Source organism: Scyliorhinus torazame, chromosome 17, assembly GCF_047496885.1.
Source record: "Scyliorhinus torazame isolate Kashiwa2021f chromosome 17, sScyTor2.1, whole genome shotgun sequence".
Taxonomy (NCBI): Eukaryota; Metazoa; Chordata; class Chondrichthyes; order Carcharhiniformes; family Scyliorhinidae; genus Scyliorhinus; species Scyliorhinus torazame.
This window is the reverse complement of record NC_092723.1, coordinates 161,809,240-161,826,434: the sequence shown is the minus strand read 5'-3', so window position 1 is coordinate 161,826,434 and position 17,195 is coordinate 161,809,240. Positions and strand designations below refer to the sequence as shown.

Sequence of the window (17,195 nt, the reverse complement as noted above, 5' to 3'; positions counted from 1 at the left end):
AGACCTTGGATCCAGATCTTCAGAGCACCCTACATGCTCTCATCCCACGTACTCCCCGCATTGGAGATCTCTACTGCCTCCCGAAAATACATAAGGCCAACACACCAGGCCGCCCTATCGTTTCAGGCAATGGGACCTTGTGTGAGAACCTCTCTGGCTACATCGAGGGCATCTTGAAACCCATCGTACAAGGTATGCCCAGCTTCTGTCACGACACGACGGACTTCCTACAGAAACTCAGCAACCATGGACCAGTTGAACCAGGAAAATTCCTCGTCACAATGGACGTCTCGGCACTCTACACCAGCATCCCCCATGACGACGGCATTGCTGCAACAGCCTCAGTACTCAACACCGACAACTGCCAATCTCCAGACGCAATTCTGCAACTCATCCGCTTCATTCTGGATCACAACGTCTTCACCTTCGACAACAAGTTCTTCATCCAGACGCACGGAACAGCCATGGGGACCAAATTCGCACCCCAATACGCCAACATCTTCATGCACAAGTTTGAACACGACCTACTCACCACACAGGACCTTCAACCGACGTTATACACCAGATACATCGATGACATTTTTTTCCTTTGGACCCACGGCGAAGAATCACTGAAACGACTACACAATGACATTAATAAGTTCCATCCAACCATCAGACTCACCATAGACTACTCTCCAAAATCAGTTGCATTCTTGGACACACTCGTCTCCATCAAGGACGGTCACCTCAGCACTTTGCTTTACCGCAAACCCACGGATAACCTCACGATGCTCCACTTCTCCAGCTTCCACCCTAAACACATTAAAGAAGCCATCCCCTATGGACAAGCTCTCCGTACACACAGGATCTGCTCAGACGAGGAGGAGCGTAACAGACATCTACAGACGTTGAAAGATGCCCTCGTACGAACGGGATATGGCACTCGACTCATCGATCGACAGTTCCAACGCGCCACAGCGAAAAACCGCACCGACCTCCTCAGAAGACAAACATGGGACACAACCGACAGAATACCCTTCGTCGTCCAGTACTTCTCCGGAGCGGAGAAACTACGTCATCTTCTTCACAGCCTTCAACACGTCATTGGTGACGATGAACATCTTGCCAAGGTCATCCCCACACCCCCACTACTTGCCTTCAAACAACCGCGCAACCTCAAACGAACCATTGTTTGCAGCAAACTACCCAGTCTTCTGAACAGTGACCACGACACCACACAACCCTGCCATGGCAATCTCTGCAAGACGTGCCAGATCATCGACATGGATACCACTATTACACGTGAGAATACCACCCACCAGGTACGCGGTACATACTCGTGCGACTCGGCCAACGTTGTCTACCTCGTACGCTGCAGGAAAGGATGTCCCGAAGCGTGGTACATTGGCGAGACCATGCAGACGCTGCGAACGGACATCGCGCAACAATCACCAGGCAGGAATGTTCTCTTCCAGTCATCAAGCGAGGCACTGCTTCGCAGAAGCCAACAACTGTTGAATGGACTCTGTGGTAGTGACGGCACAGAAACATTGCCACGGGAAAATCAATGCTCAGGCACTCAAAGACCCTGGTAAGAGAGCCCTACTCAGCCAACTTCTCACTGCTAACCTGAAGACTCCCAGTGACCCAAAGATGCAGTGTCTCCACAACGCATGGTCTACCCTCATGGCCTCCATAATCAGAAACTGCAAAGAGATGCGTGGTCACTTGGCCAGGAAGCAACGAGATTGGTTCGATAAGAATAACCAGGAGATCCAGGAGCTGATAAACCACAAGCTCATGCCTTTTCTGAACCTGAAGCAGCAACCCAACTCCAGCAAGAAGCCAGCTCTACAGATGGCTGAAGGCTGAGGTCCAGAAAAAGATGCAGGACCTAAAGAACAGATGGTGATTGGAGAAAGCATGGAAGATCTAGCAGTTAGCTGACAAACATGACACACAAGGTTTCTTTAGCAGTCAAGAACACCTATGACACAAGCACCCAAGACCCTAGCCCACAGCTGGCCAAGAATGAAGACGTGCTCATCAAGAACAAAGAGGTAGTCAGCGCCCATGGAAGGAGCAGTTTAAGCATCTTTAACAGAGACTCTGTCTTCAATAAGAGAGTGTTCTCGACACCACTCCACAGAATGCTACCCTCTACCATCTCAGCACAGCCCCAACCTGACATGAGGTAGAAAATTGTGACCATCTTCAAGAATGGTGGCAAGTGCGACTGCAGTAACTACACAGGAATCTCCCTGCTGTTGGCCACAAGGAAGGTCATTGCAAGAGTCTTCCTTAATTGCATTCTACCTGTGGCTGAAGAGTTCCTCTCAGAGCCCCAATTTGTAGTCTGCCCACTAAGGGGCTCAACGCAGATGATCTTCACCGTGTAGCAACTACATGAGGAATGCAGGTAACAGCACCAACCCAGGGCAGCATGGTGGTGCAGTGGTTAGCACTGGGACTGCGGCACTGAGGACCTGGATACAAATCCCGGCCCTGGGTCACTGTCCGTGTGGAGTTTGCACATTCTCCCTGTGCCTGCGTGGGTTTCACCCCCACAACCCAAAGATGTGCAGGTTAGGTGGATTGGCCATACTAAATTGCTCCTTAATTGGAAAAATAATAATTGGGTATTCTAAATTTATATGAACAAAAAACAGCACCAACCCTTGAACATGGCCTATGACCTCACAAAGGCATTCAACACTGTCGATCAAAAGGGATTATGGAATTTCCTCCTCTGTTTCGGATGCCCCCAAAAGATCGTCACTGTCCTTCACCTGCTCCACAATGACACGCAAGCCGTGATCCTGACCAACGGATCCATTCCATGCCCAATTCATGTTTGAACTGGGGGCAAGCAAGTCTGTCATCGCACCAAAACTTCCTTGCTGCAATGCTCCATCACACTCGCAGCAAGATCTCCACTGGAGTGGAGCTTAACTAAAGAACAAACAGGAATCAAAATCCACAACAAGGCCTTAGACAACATGGACTTTTCATACCTTGGGAGCCTACTGTCAACAAGGGTAGACATTAACAACAAAGTTTGACCCCACCTGAAGTATGCCATTGCAGCCTTCAGTCACCCGAGGATGAGAGTGTTTGAAGTAGAGGACCTCAGATGCAGCACCAAACTCAGTCTACAGAGCAGTATCGATACCCGCCTTCCTATATGGCCAGAGACATGGACTATGCATGGCAAGCACCTCAAAACCATAGAGAAGTAACACCAGTGCTGCCTCTGCAAATCCAATAGCAAGCTAAGCGACCAATATCAGTGTTCCCGCTCAGGCCAACATGTCCAGCATCAAAGTATCAGTTCCGCTGGGCAGGACACATCGTCCGCACTCGGAAACAGAATTAGCACCAGACCTTCCAGGATTGAAATTAAGAAACACTTCCACACACAAATGATGATTGATGATTGGAACGCTTTTTCACAAATGGCAATTGATGCTAAATCATTTTTAAACCACAGGTATTGAGGGATATGGGGTAATGCCAGTGATATGGAGTTAGGTGGCAGATCTACCATGATCCCTCCAAATAGCAGAACAGGCTCACGTGGCTAAATGGCCTACTCTTGCTCTTATGTTCTGGGTAATCAGTCTGGGTAGAAATAAGAAATAGCAAAGGAAGAAATCCCTGGTAGGAGTAATCGATAGGTCTCCAAACAGTAGTTCCGCAGTAGGGCACAGTATAAATCAGGAAATATTGGGTGCTTATAAGAAAGGTATCACAATAATTATGGGTGATTTTAATGTGCACATAGACTGGATTAACCAAATTGGCAAGGATAGCGTCGGTCGATGGAGTTCATTGAATGCACTCAAAATTGTTTCTTGAACAATATGTTGTGGAACCAACCAGGGAGCAGGCTACTCTGGATTTATTGTGTAATGAGGAGGGATTAATTAATGACCTCATAGTTAAGGAATCGCTAGTGAATAGTGACCATAGTATGATAGAATTATAAATTCAGTTTGGGGGGGGCGAGAAAGTGGAGTCCCACACTAGCGTTCTGGAACTAACAAAAGGTAATTACATAGGCATGAGGACAGATTTGGCCCGAGTAGAGTGGGCAATAAGGCTAAAAAGGTAGGACAGCTGATGAGTAGTGGCAGTTGTTTAAGGAGATACTCAATTCCTCACAACTAAAGTATATTCCAGAGAGGAAGACAGTAGGAGGAGTAAAAGGAACATCCATGGCTAAGCAAGGAGGTTAAGGACAATATAAAGACAAAAACTAAAGTATACCATGTTGCAAAGGCCAGTGGCAGGCTGGAAGATTGGGAAACATTTGAACATAAACAAAGAGTTACTAAAAAATTAATAAAAAGAGCTACGGTAAATTACGAAAGAAAGCTAGTGCAAAATATAAAAAAGAATAGCAAAACTTCTACAAGTACATAAAAGGGAAGAGAGTCGCTAAAGTGAATGTTGGTCCATTAGAAGATGAAATCGGAGAGTTAATAGTGGGGAACACTGAAATGGCGGAGATGCTGAATCAATATTTTGTCTCAATGTTCATGGTGGAGGACACTAGTACCATCTCTATAGGAACAGATAATTCAGAGAAGGGACTTAGAACAATCAGCATCAATAGCACCAACAGTACTCAACAAACTATCGGGATTGAAAGCAGACAAGACAGGGACAGCGAGTAAATTTGAGGAGATAGACAGATTTTTAATTGGCAATGGGTTGAAGGGTTATGGAGAACAGGCAGGACAGTGGAGTTGAGGCCAGGGTGGGATCAGCCATGATCATATTGAAGGTGTTTAGGCTCGAGAGACTACATTGCCTACTCCTGCTCCTAGGTCATGTGTTCTAGGGAGGAGATGCTCTGGCTGATTTTGCAATCCAGTTCTTGGTCTGTAACACTGTAGGTAACAAATGAGGAACAAATCAGCCATGACAGAATGGCGGAGCAGATCCAATGGGCCAAATGGCCTAATTCTGCTCCTATATGAACTAATAAGTCCCCAAGGCCTAATGGCCTACATCCTAGAGGGTTAAAGGAAGTGGTAACGGTTATAATATTCCAAAGTTCCCTGGATGCAGGAAATGTTCCAGTGGATTGGAAAAATGCTAATGTATTGCCCTCATTCAAAAAGGGAGGGAGGCAGAAAGTAGGAAACTGTAGGCGAGTTAGTTTAACATCGGGAAATTGTTAGAATCCATTATTAAGGAAGTAATATCAGGGCATTTGGAACGTCAAAATGCAATCCATCAGAGACAACATGGTTTTATGAAGGGTAAATCATGTTTGACTAATTTGCAAAAGTTCTTCGAAGATGTAACAAGCCAAGTGGATAATGGGGATCCTGTAGATGTAGTATATCTTGACTTCCGGAAGGCCTTTGATAATATGCTGCACAGAAGGTTAATACACAAGGTTAGATCACATGGGGTTAGGGGTAATTTACTAGCTTGGATGGAAGACTGGCTGACAGATAGATGACAGAGTCGGGATAAATGGTTTTTTTTCTGGATGACAAGATGTAACTAGTGCAGTGCCACAAGTTTCGGTCCTTGGGCTCCAACTATTTATAATCTATATGAACGACTTGGATATATGGTTAGAAAGTTTTCTAGTCAAATTTGCAGATAACACTAAATAGGTGGGACAGCAAGTTGCAATGAGGAAACAAGGACCTTACCAATGGGTATAGATAGGTTAGGTGAGTGGACCAAAATGTGGCAGATGGAGTTTAACATGGATAGGTTGCCTGCTCCTTGTTCTTATGTTCTACAAAAGAACCATTCTGTCTACTTCCATCTCTTGGCCTGTAGCTCAGTAGGTAACAGCACCTCAAGTACAAATCTTGTTCTTGATTAATATGGGTATTTCTTGATTAATATGGGGATCAGGCCCATATTTGGGACTTATTCCACAAACTTAACTTTTAAAGCCTCAACAGCAAGGTGAAAATGGACTTGAGAGGTAGAATAACCTCCCTCTTACTCTAGTGGGCAGGATTCAATCTGTATTTTTTTATAAATATTTTTTGTTTTCCTTTTTCACATTTTCTCCCAAATTTACACCTACCAACAATAAACAATAATCAGTAACAAATATGCCAATCCCCATATCAATAACAACGATCCCATCCTTCCACCGAACCCCAAACATTAGCCCGCATGTTCACACAAACAAATGACAAAAAGGAATTAGGGATCACCCATAGTCGCCATTAACACACACAGCTCCCCTCCCCCCAACCCTCCCACCCACCCGCCCCAACTAATGTTCGATGTTATCCAGTTCTTGAAAGTGCATAATGAATAATGCCCATGAATTGTAGAACCCCTCCATCCTTCCCCTCAGTTCAAACTTAACCTTCTCAAGAGTCAAGAATTCCAACAGGCCCCCCCGCCACGCCAGGGCACAGGGTGGAGAGGTTGCTCTCCAACCTATCAGGATCCGCCTTCGGGTGATCAACGTGGCGAAGGCTACAACATCTGCATCCGTTTCCAACCCTGGCTGGTCCGACACCCCGAATATGCCTCCCCGGAGGCCCGGGTCCAGTTTCAGGTGCACCACTTTAGAAATTATCCTAAAAACCTCCTTCCAGTAATCCTCTAGCTTTGGACAGGACTAAAACATATGAACATGAGTAGCAGCCCCCCCCCCCCCCCCCCCCCCCCCCCCCCCCAACGATCACACACATCTTCTACTCCTTCAAAGAACCGGCTCATCCTCGCCCTCGTGAGGTGTGCTCTGTGCACCACCTTCAGCTGTATCAGCCCCAACCTCATGCACGAGGTGGAGGCATTCACTCTCCGGAGAACCTCACACCAGATCCCCTCCTCCATATCCTCTCCCAACTCTTCCTCCCACTTTGCTTTGGTCCCTTCCAGTGGTGCGTTCTCCTCTTCCAAAATAGCACCGTAAACCAAAGACACTACCCCCTTCTCCAGTCCCCCTGTCGTCAGCACCTCCTCCAGCAATGTGGAAGCTGGCTCCACCGGGAAGCTCTGTAACTCCTTTCTGGCAAAGTCTCAAACCTGCATGTGTCTAAACATTTAACCTGCGTGTATCTAAACATTTAGGGCAGGATTCAATCTGTTAAGATGAATGTGCTACTTCGTTTTTTATTCTTATTTCAAAGTATCCCCATTTTTTTTTACCCAAAGCATTTTTTATTGCTTGCAAGCAAATAATATCGACGTTTGTCTGGGCAGGTAAGAGTCCCAGAGTCCGCAGCGCTCTGCTTCAGAGACAGAGGATCTGGAGGTTTGGCCCTGCCGAATCTCCTGTTTTATTACTGGGCTGCCAACATGCAGAAATTCCTTGAATGGCGATCTGACCCAAAATCAAACTGGAGTAGATTAGAGTCACGGTCTTGTGCCACAGCCTCTTCCCTACATGCCATAATTACTGCTCCATTGCCCTTCTCCCCAGTAGGTCTTTTCTCGAACCCGGAGGTGACTTCATCCCTCAGGATTCCGAAGTAGTTTCGGCAGCACTTAATAATGATAATAATCTTTATTGACCAAAGTAGGCTTATATTAACACTGCAATGAAGTTACTGTGAAAAGCCCCTAGTCGCCACATTCCACCACCTGTTCGGGTACACCGAGGGAGAATTCAGAATGTCCAAATTACCTAACAGTCTTTCAGGACTTGTGGGAGGAAACTGGAGCACCCGGAGGAAACCCATGCAGACAGAGGGAGAACGTGCAGACTCCGCAAAGTCAGTGACCCAAGCCGGGAATCGAACCTGGGACTCTGCCGCTGTGAAGCCATAGCCACTATGCTACCGTGCTGCCTTTCAATCTCCTCTCACTGTCCTCACTTGCCCCGATATGTGACAAACACCTCTTCGTGCCTTTGAGGTTGGATCGATTGTTCAGGTCCTGGAGAACGGGTGGTCTGGTACACATTTGAGGATTTAATCCTAGATGGAGGCTTTGACAACTTTTTTTTTAAAAAATATTTTATTGAAAATTTTTGGCCAACCATCACAGTACATTGTGTATCCTTTACACAGTAATATAACAATATAAATAACAATGGCCAGTTTTATAAACAAGAAATAAATAATATATAAACAAAAACAAAACTAAATGGCAACTGCCTTGTCCCAGATAAATATTCTCCAAAAATATGTTTTAACAGTCCAATATACAATTATCTATAACAACAACCTATACATATTATACTTATATATTAACATCCCTGAGAATCCATCTGGTTCCTCCCCCCCCCCCCCCTCCTCAATCTCCTCCCCCAGCTCTTCTTCCCATTTCCCTTTCAGCTCGTCTACCATAATCTCCCCCTCGTCTCTCATCTCCCTATATATGTCTGACACCTTACCGTCCCCCACCCATGTCTTTGAGATCACTCTGTCCTGCACCTCCTGCGTCGGGAGCTGCGGGAATTCCCTCACCTGTTGCCTCGTAAAAGCCCTCAGTTGCATATACCGGAATGCATTCCCTTGGGGCAACCCATATTTTTCGGTCAGCGCTCCCAGACTTGCAAACGTCCCATCTACAAACAGATCTCTCAATTGTGTTACTCCTGCTCTTTGCCATGTTCCAAATCCCCCATCCATTCTCCCCGGAGCAAACCTATGATTATTTCTTATCGGGGACCACACCGAGGCTCCCGTCTTTCCCATATGCCGTCTCCATTGCCCCCAAATTTTCAGAGTAGCCACCACTCTGTATTTCTTCGGTGAGAACGGCAACGGCGCCGTCACCATGGCTTGTAGGCAAGTCCCCCTACAGGACGCCTTCTCCAATCTCTTCCACGCCGCTCCCTCCTCTTCTCCCATCCACTTACATACCATTGAGATGTTGGCGGCCCAGTAGTACTCACTCAGGCTCGGTAGCGCCAGCCCCCCCCTATCCCTACTACGCTGCAAAAATCCCTTCCTCACTCTCGGGGTCTTCCCGGCCCACACAAAACTCATGATACTCTTCTCAATCCTTTTGAAAAAAGCCTTCGTGATCACCACCGGGAGGCACTGAAACACAAAGAGGAATCTCGGGAGGACCACCATTTTAACCGCTTGTACCCTCCCTGCCAGTGACAGGGATACCATGTCCCATCTCTTGAAGTCCTCCTCCATCTGTTCCACCAACCGCAAGCTTTGACAACTTTGATAAACTCTCAGATAAATCCTTTCCCGTTTTCTTCAAATTTGGGATTTCTCACCTAAGTTTATTCTGTCCTTCCCCCCAGGCCCTTCTTTCTTCCCTGCTGGAAAAGGTACTGGGCCTTGGCACAGGAGGGGAGCGGGTCAATTTCAAATCTGTACAGCTTCATTCTATCTTCGGATATGAGAAATGGGTGGGGGAACTAGGCTCTGTACTTACGGAGGAGGTTTGGAGAGAAGCCTTCCACAGGGTGAATTCCACTTCATCCTGTGCCAGACGGAGTTTGGTTCAGTTCAAAGCGCTACATAAAACGCATTGGACAAAGGCAAGGATGAGTGGATTCTTTCAAGACATGAAGAACAAGCTATTCACTTACACTGGCTAACCACATGCATGCGTTTTGGTCTTGTCCTAAGCTTGCTGGATTCTGGACCTCCTTTTTTGACACAATATTCAAGATTTTACAGACAACCTTAAAACTGTGCCCACTAGTTACAACATTTGGGGTTTCAGACTCCCCGTCTATCTATTCAGGAGTGGGAGTGGATGTTCTTGCCTTGGCCTCCTTAATAGCCAAAAGGCAGATATTGATCAACTGGAGATACCCCTCTCCACCCAAGGCATCGGCCTGAAGATATTGGTCTTGCATCTGGAGAAAGTAAAGTATACCATCAGAGGCTCGGCGGGGAGATTGTTCCAGAGATGGGTGGCCATTAATTTCTTTCTTTAAGGACCTGGACACAGAGGGCAGCGGCGGCCGGGGGAGGGGGATACGTAGAGAGAGGTAGGTATTTTATATTTGATAACTGAATAAAATGTTTATTATGGGAATGAGGGGTTATGGGGAGAAGGCAGGAGAATGGGGATGAAGAACATATCAGCCATGATCGAATGGTGAGCAGACTTGAAGAGTCAAATAGCCTAATTCTGCTCCTATATCATATGGCCGAAGCCACTTGCCACAGAGCTGGATCAAGCCTTTCAGATGTGTGGTTCAATATCACAATTAACATCTACTCCCTAAAAGGCATAAACCTCAGATAAAAATGTCATTAATTCATAATCATTCCAACTTGATTATTAACCATACAACCAGAACTCAAGCCTTCTATTTTAAGCAGAGCCACATTGTGCACTATGTTGCATACGGTCAACTACAAAAGGGTCAGTCTAAAATGGCATGAGGCATTTTAAAATATTAATAAAATCTAGGATTACAGTGAAAGATTAAAAGTTAATCACTAAAGCAATGGAGACATACAAGAACTTAATTCAAAGGAGTATAAGTCCTTGTAGCAAAGGGTTTGATAGAATTACTTGGTCATCGCGTTTCTATTTTGTTCAACTGAGTGCCAAGAATGGTGCCAAAGGGTGTGGACATTACACAAGATGCTGATCTGACCCACATTTCATGGCAGGCTAGAGGGTGCTTGACAACAAAGCTGGCAGAAATAAATTCAGTTACCCAATTACATGAAAAAGAAAGGATAATAGTAATTAGTGGAGAGACGACAAAAGTATGTAATTACTCTAATGATTAAATCCCTGTGGTTAAGTATCTACAGTTGGTATTCTCCCACAAAATTCTAGTTAATAAAATTGGTGTGATTATTAGATAGTTTCAGCAGCTTGGAGGCACAATGCAAGAGCATCTCAGTAATCAATATTGAAGATAGCAATTTTTACAAACTCCTAACCCAGCTCCAGTGATCAATCCATTTCCTACTAAGTCACAAGCCCTTCACACATGGACAATTTTGTTGCTGCCATTCACTGCACATACAAATTAAGCTAAATACTTGCATTATAAATATTGATACCAAATATGGTCTCACTTTTCAAAATATCTGAGACGAGCTAAAACTATCTGAATCAAATTACTCTTTCATTAATCAGTTGCCTCCCCACAAGTTACCTCTTCTCCAAACAAGGACAGAAATTTCTTAATGAATAAAAATAGAAAACGTTGAAAATACTCAGCAGGTCAGGCGGCAACCACGGAAAGAAGAACAGAGTTAATATTTCCGGTCAATGAGCTTTCGCAAAAACTGGGAAAAGTTAGAAAAAAATATAGGTTTAAAGCAAGCAAAAAGGAGGCTGGTGAAAAAATAATTAAATGAAAGTTGTATGATAGTGTGGAAGACAGGACAGGATAAATGACAAAAGGCGCAGGGTCAAAGGGAGTGGAACTGGGACAAGATATAAAAGATGCTACTCAAAAATCAAGGGCGCCTACCGTTCCATCCCCCGACCGCACTTTGGGAAATCAGACCATAAGACTGTGCTCCTTCTCCCGGCATACAAGCAGAAACTCAAGTGGGAGAATCCAACGAAGAAGGTCGTGCAGTGTTGGTCCGAGGAAACGGAAGAGCTCTTACGTGACTGCTTAGAGACAGTGGACTGGTCCATATTTAAGAATTCAGCGACCAACTTAAAGAGTATGCCAACGCCGTCACAGACTTCATCAGCAAATGTGTGGACGACTGCGTGCCAAAGAAAGCAGTACGCACGTTCCCCAACCGGAAATCATGGCTCAATCGAGAGATTGACTCCCTACTGAAGGATCGATCTGAGGTGTTCAAGTCAGACACCCTGACCTATACAAGAAATCCAGGTACGACCTCCGCAAAGCCATCCGAGATGCCTAGAGAGAATATCAAACCAAGCTAGTCACAAACAGACTCTCGGCGGTTGTGGCAAGGACTGAACAACATAACGGGCTACAAAGCGAAGCCGAGCAGTATCTCCAGCAGCAGCGCACCCCTCCCCGATGAACTCAATGCATTCTATGCTCGGTTCGAGCAGGTAACCAACAATCAGCTGTCGAGTGCCCCAGCAGCCCATAACTAAGCCAATCCCACCACCACAGCTTCCGAAGTCAGGTCGGCCTTCCTGAAAGTGAACCCTCGGAAGGAGACGGGCCCGGACAGGATCCCTGGTCATGCACTCAGAGCCTGCGCGGAGCAGCTAGCAGAGGTGTTCGCGGACATCTTTAACCTGTCCCTACTCCACTCCGAGGTCCCCACCTGCTTCAAGAAGACCACCATCATACGGGTGCCGAACAAGAACCAGGCAACATGCCTCAATGACTACCGTCCGGTGGCCCTGACTTCAGTCATAATGAAGTGCTTCGAGAGGTTGATCATGAAGCGCATCACCTCCATACTCCCAGAACGCCTTGATCCACTGCAATTCGCATACCATCGCAACCAGTCCACAGCAGACACCATTTCCCTGGCCCTACACTCATCCCTAGAGCATCTCGACAACAAGGACTCCTACATCAGACTCCTATTTATTGACGACAGCTCCGCCTTCAACACCATAATCCCAACCAAGCTCATATCAAAGCTCCAAAACTGTTGACCTTTCTATACCAAAGTAAACAAACTGACCCAAAAGTCATTTTTATGCCCTTCACGGTGGGTGATCCAAGGACTGCTAATGCAACTTTTCCATCTTTTCACATCCATTGCCTGCACTGGGGACTCTTTTTGCTTCAAGGTCCTTTTACTACTGAAATGAAAGCAGTATTTTGCTCCAGATTCATGCCAATTATCAGAATGAAGCTGACTTTCTTGGGGATAAGTCAGAATACTTGATAGATCTTGTCCTAAAGGGAGTGCGACAAAGATTCACCTATAGGGCTCTACAGGGTGGATGCAGGAAGGATGTGTCCTCATAACTGGGGACTTTAGAACCAGGATCACACACTAAGAAGTGAGATGAGCAGGAATTTCTTCACTCAGAGGATTGTGTATCTTTGGAGTTTGCACATTCTCCCCGTGTTTGCATGGGTTTCACCCCCACAACCCAAAGATGTGCAGTCTAGGTGTATTGGCCATGCTAAATTGCCCCTTAAATTGGAAAAAAAAATGAATTGGGTAGACTAAATTTATTTTTTTAAATGATATCGAAGAGCCCTAGATTGCAATTTATACACATTGTATTTCTGAACTTTAAATCAGCTCCACAAACATTAGTCATCAGCTAAAGTGGTACCAGTGTTAATTAGCAAATTGAGCATTTGATGATGGCACATTTACTTAACCCTCTGGTACCATTCTAACAGCAGGAAAGCCTTGTACATCTCTAAATATATTTGTTAACTTCACTAAAATTTCCATTATTATGATAATGCCAAGATTAGTACAGATTGCACCCACAAGAGGAAAGTAGGATCGATTTTAGAATTTAGCAAATTATTACCATCAATAAATTTACTTGTCTATTATTCATTAACATTTTATTCTACAAAAAACGGATTTTATGCAATTCCTCAAACTCAAGTGCAACCTTCCAAACCACCCAACAGATTTTCACTGCATGCATACATATTCATACATCTAAATATATGGTTGGGAATACTGCTTAAATATTCCAAAATCTCATTTTGAGCAGTTAGTAGAATGCAATCACAAAATAGATGAACTTGTGATCAGGAATTATAATGTTTCAGAATTCTGTCACATCCGACTTCCATTAACCATGCCTTCAAATATACAAATTTATTGTGGAATTTTGTCAGCTATTGAGCTCTCTGGAGAAAGAGACTATTCGACCTTCCACATATTAATCCTTTAAGAACACAGCAATCTCTTGTCACGATACCCACAATTAGGCAAGTCTTTAAAAAAACATTTTCAACATTTCAATCAATATTTACCAAGAGCCACCCTTAAAAAAACACAACTACTTTGCAGTTAAGGAATATCTTACTCAAAGTTTTGAGTTTATGCAAGCAGCTTCATTAAAGACCTTCCCTTTGCTAGCAATGGTAGCTTATTCCTATTTGTCTTTATAATTGATCCATCCCACCCTCAGGGCAGTCCTATAACTCTGACATGTAGAGAATGAACTTTCTGTTTTTACAACTTAGCATGGCACAGGGTCTTTGGGTTTGTACAGAGATAATAGTTATTCCAATTAGCTTCTTGTTCTACTGTTGATAGTTGGACCCCTTTACTCACATGCAAAAGCAGCAGCAATCAGTTATAGGTTGGGTGGCACAGTAGCACAGTGGTTAGCACAGTTGCTTCACAGCTCCAGGGTCCTAGGTTCAATTCACTGCTTGGGTCACTGTCTGTGCAGAGTCTCCACATTCTTCCCGTGTCTACGTGGGTTTCCTCCGGGTGCTCCAGTTTCCTCCCGCAAGTCCCAAAAAATGTGCTGTTAGGTAATTTGGACATTCTGAATTCTCCCTCAGTGTGCCCGAACAGGTGCCAGAATGTGGTGACCAGAGTCTTTTCACAGTAACTTCATTGTAGTGTTAATGTAAGCCTACTTGTGACAATAAAGATTATTATTATAAAGCCATGCCATTCATATATCTATTACATACACCAATGATCCAGCCGACAAAGCATGAAATCAGTTGGGATAGGCAGAAAGATTCATGACCAATTCTGTTTGAATGATTTACCATTTTCCTTTCTTTTCATGAGTTTGTTTCATGTAACAAAACTGCCCTATATTGGATCATCTCAAAATACACCACTCACCGCCGTCAATTCCCCAGGGATTTCATAGATCCCAACTGACATTCTGGCCCTTGGTCAGATTCAGGGAATTTCATTGTTTACAATCCCGTTATTACAAACTTAGCCAAACTGCTGACATAGAACATGGAGTGCAGAAGGAGGCCATTCGGCCCATCGAGTCTGCACCAACCCACTTAAGCCCTCACTTCCACCCTATCCCCCTAACTCAATAACCCCTCCTAACTTTTATGGACACTAAGGGCAATTTAGCATGGCCAATCCACCTAACCTGCCCGGCTTTGGACTGTGGGAGGAAACCAGAGCACCCGGAGGAAACCCAAGCAGACACGGGGAGATCGTGCAGACTCCGCACAGACAATGACCCAGCAGGGAATCGAACCTGGGATCCTGCCGCTGTGAAGCCACAGTGCTATCCACTTTCGCTACCGTGCTGCCCAAACATTTAACTTCAATTTCTGCATCTCTTGAATACAACTAGATCTTTGAATTTCCACAGTATGCTGTTAGTCCAATGAACTGTTCACTTTGATCCAAATGCTAAGACCATCTCAATTTTTGACTACTCAGGCTATTAAATAGAGTCACAATCTTCTTTTGTTTTAAAAAAAGAGCTTTCAAATGCTCAAACCACAGTGAAATTTCACAACTGAAATCTATTCTTAACCTTATTAGCCACAATTCAATTTCCATTCCTAGTTGATAAACAACAAGAATCATAAATAGGATGCCTGCAAAAGCTAAAAGGATCACCAGATTTTGTTGGAGGAACACTGGGATAAGGTTAGTCTTTGATAGATCTAAAATGTAATAAAAAGCAAAGCATAGGCTGCAGTGAAGAGGGCACCTAGTACATTGGCAAGAACACCGATAGGTGAAAGGATCAGAACATAGACGTGACATCAGCTATCTAACCCATGGTTTTAAACCTACTACAAGACAACCTAATAGCTTCAGATCGGCTCTCACAAACACAATTGCTTTAATTGGTCCACCAAGTGTTTAAATTGTAAGTGTAACTAACCTCCATAATAAAGTCACTGTTTTACTGCCTTTTTTCAACAGGCTTTGATATTCTGTATTAATATCTCAACATTCAGCAGGATAGTCTTGATCCATTTTTAGCTGTTCTGCCAATATTCTACACATCTGAGCAAGGATGTTTTTGAAGCTGGCTGGATTTAACAATGAATATTCAGGTCAAAGATTCAGTATTCGCAGATAAATAAATACTTAGTTTTATATTTTTAAATATTATTGCCATCTCCCTTTTCTGAAAACAGCAACTCTTTGTTGGGATTCAGTTCCATGCCTTTCAGTTTCTTGCTCAAGTGTTCTAATATTTCATGCGGCTTAGTGCTAAATTTCATCTGATAACATTTCTCTGCAACACTGTGGGAAGCTTTATTATGAGAAAGGCATCATATACACGTGATTTTTTTGTTGCCTCCAAAGTGACCACATGAATGAATCTTGACAATGAACATCAGTAGGCTACTCCAACACAAGGACGTTATAGCCAAGTTCACTCCTGTTTTGTAGTCCACACTGCGCATAAGCACTTCCAGCTAAGGTCACTGGAGTAGATTAGGAGCGATAACCTTGGCTAATTATTCTCATGAATTCCAACATCAACCAAGTAAATTAAAAGCAAAGTACTGCGGATGTTGGCGATCAGAAGCAAAAACAGAAAGTACTGGAAAAAGTCAGCAAGTCTGGCAGCGTCGGTGGAAAGAGAAACAGTGTTAATGAGTCCAATATGACTCTTAAATCTGTTTCTCTCTCTCTCCACAGATTCTGCCAGACCTGCTGAGTAGAACCTGAGTGTTTTCTGCTCCAGATTAGCCAACTCAGCTGCAACCAGGGATAGTTCTGGCTTAGGGATAGTTCTGTCTTATATGCGTTGATCACTAGTTAGAAAATTTCAAATATCTAGAAAGCTTGTAATAAGTTTAGAATATGTGTACCAAAAAATACAATTTGCTATTTAATTTTTACAAACACAAAGGCTAACTACTGGCAATCTTACTAGTGATAGTGGTGGTCAAATACACAATTAACTATCAACTTATCACCTTAACAGTTGGAATATTGGGAAGATGGGGGAGGAGAGGGACCAGCGTCCGCTGTGGCGCTTGGAGGTTGGGCTGTTGCCGGACGAGGAAGTGAGCGAGCGGGTCCGAGGAAGTATAGAGAAGTACTTGGAGACCAACGACAACGGGGAGGTCCGAGTGGGGATGGTATGGGAGGCGCTGAAGGCGGTGGTGAGGGGAGAGCTGATCTCCATTAGGGCCCACAAGGAGCGGAGGGAGCGGGGGGAGAGGGAGAGGCTGGTGGGGGAGATGGTGAGGGTAGACAGGAGGTATGCGGAGGAGCCCGAGGAAGGATTGTTGAGGAAGAGGCGTAGCCTCCAGGCCGAATTTGACCTGGTAACCACCTAGAAGGCGGAGGTGCAGTGGAGGAAGGCCCAGGGGGCGATTTACGAGTATGGGGAAAAGGCAAGCCGGGTGCTGGCTCATCAGCTTCGGAAGCGGGACGCAGCTAGGAAGATCGGGGGAATTAAGGACAGTGGATGGAGTGTGGTGCGGAGTGGGA

General features: G+C 44.7%; 1 protein-coding gene across 1 annotated transcript in view; it reads right to left on the bottom strand.

The window, feature by feature from the left end:
* The window catches only part of lmtk2 (lemur tyrosine kinase 2), a 193,684-nt gene that overhangs the window by 152,889 nt on the left and 23,600 nt on the right, over nucleotides 1-17,195 (bottom strand). The window lies entirely within an intron of this gene.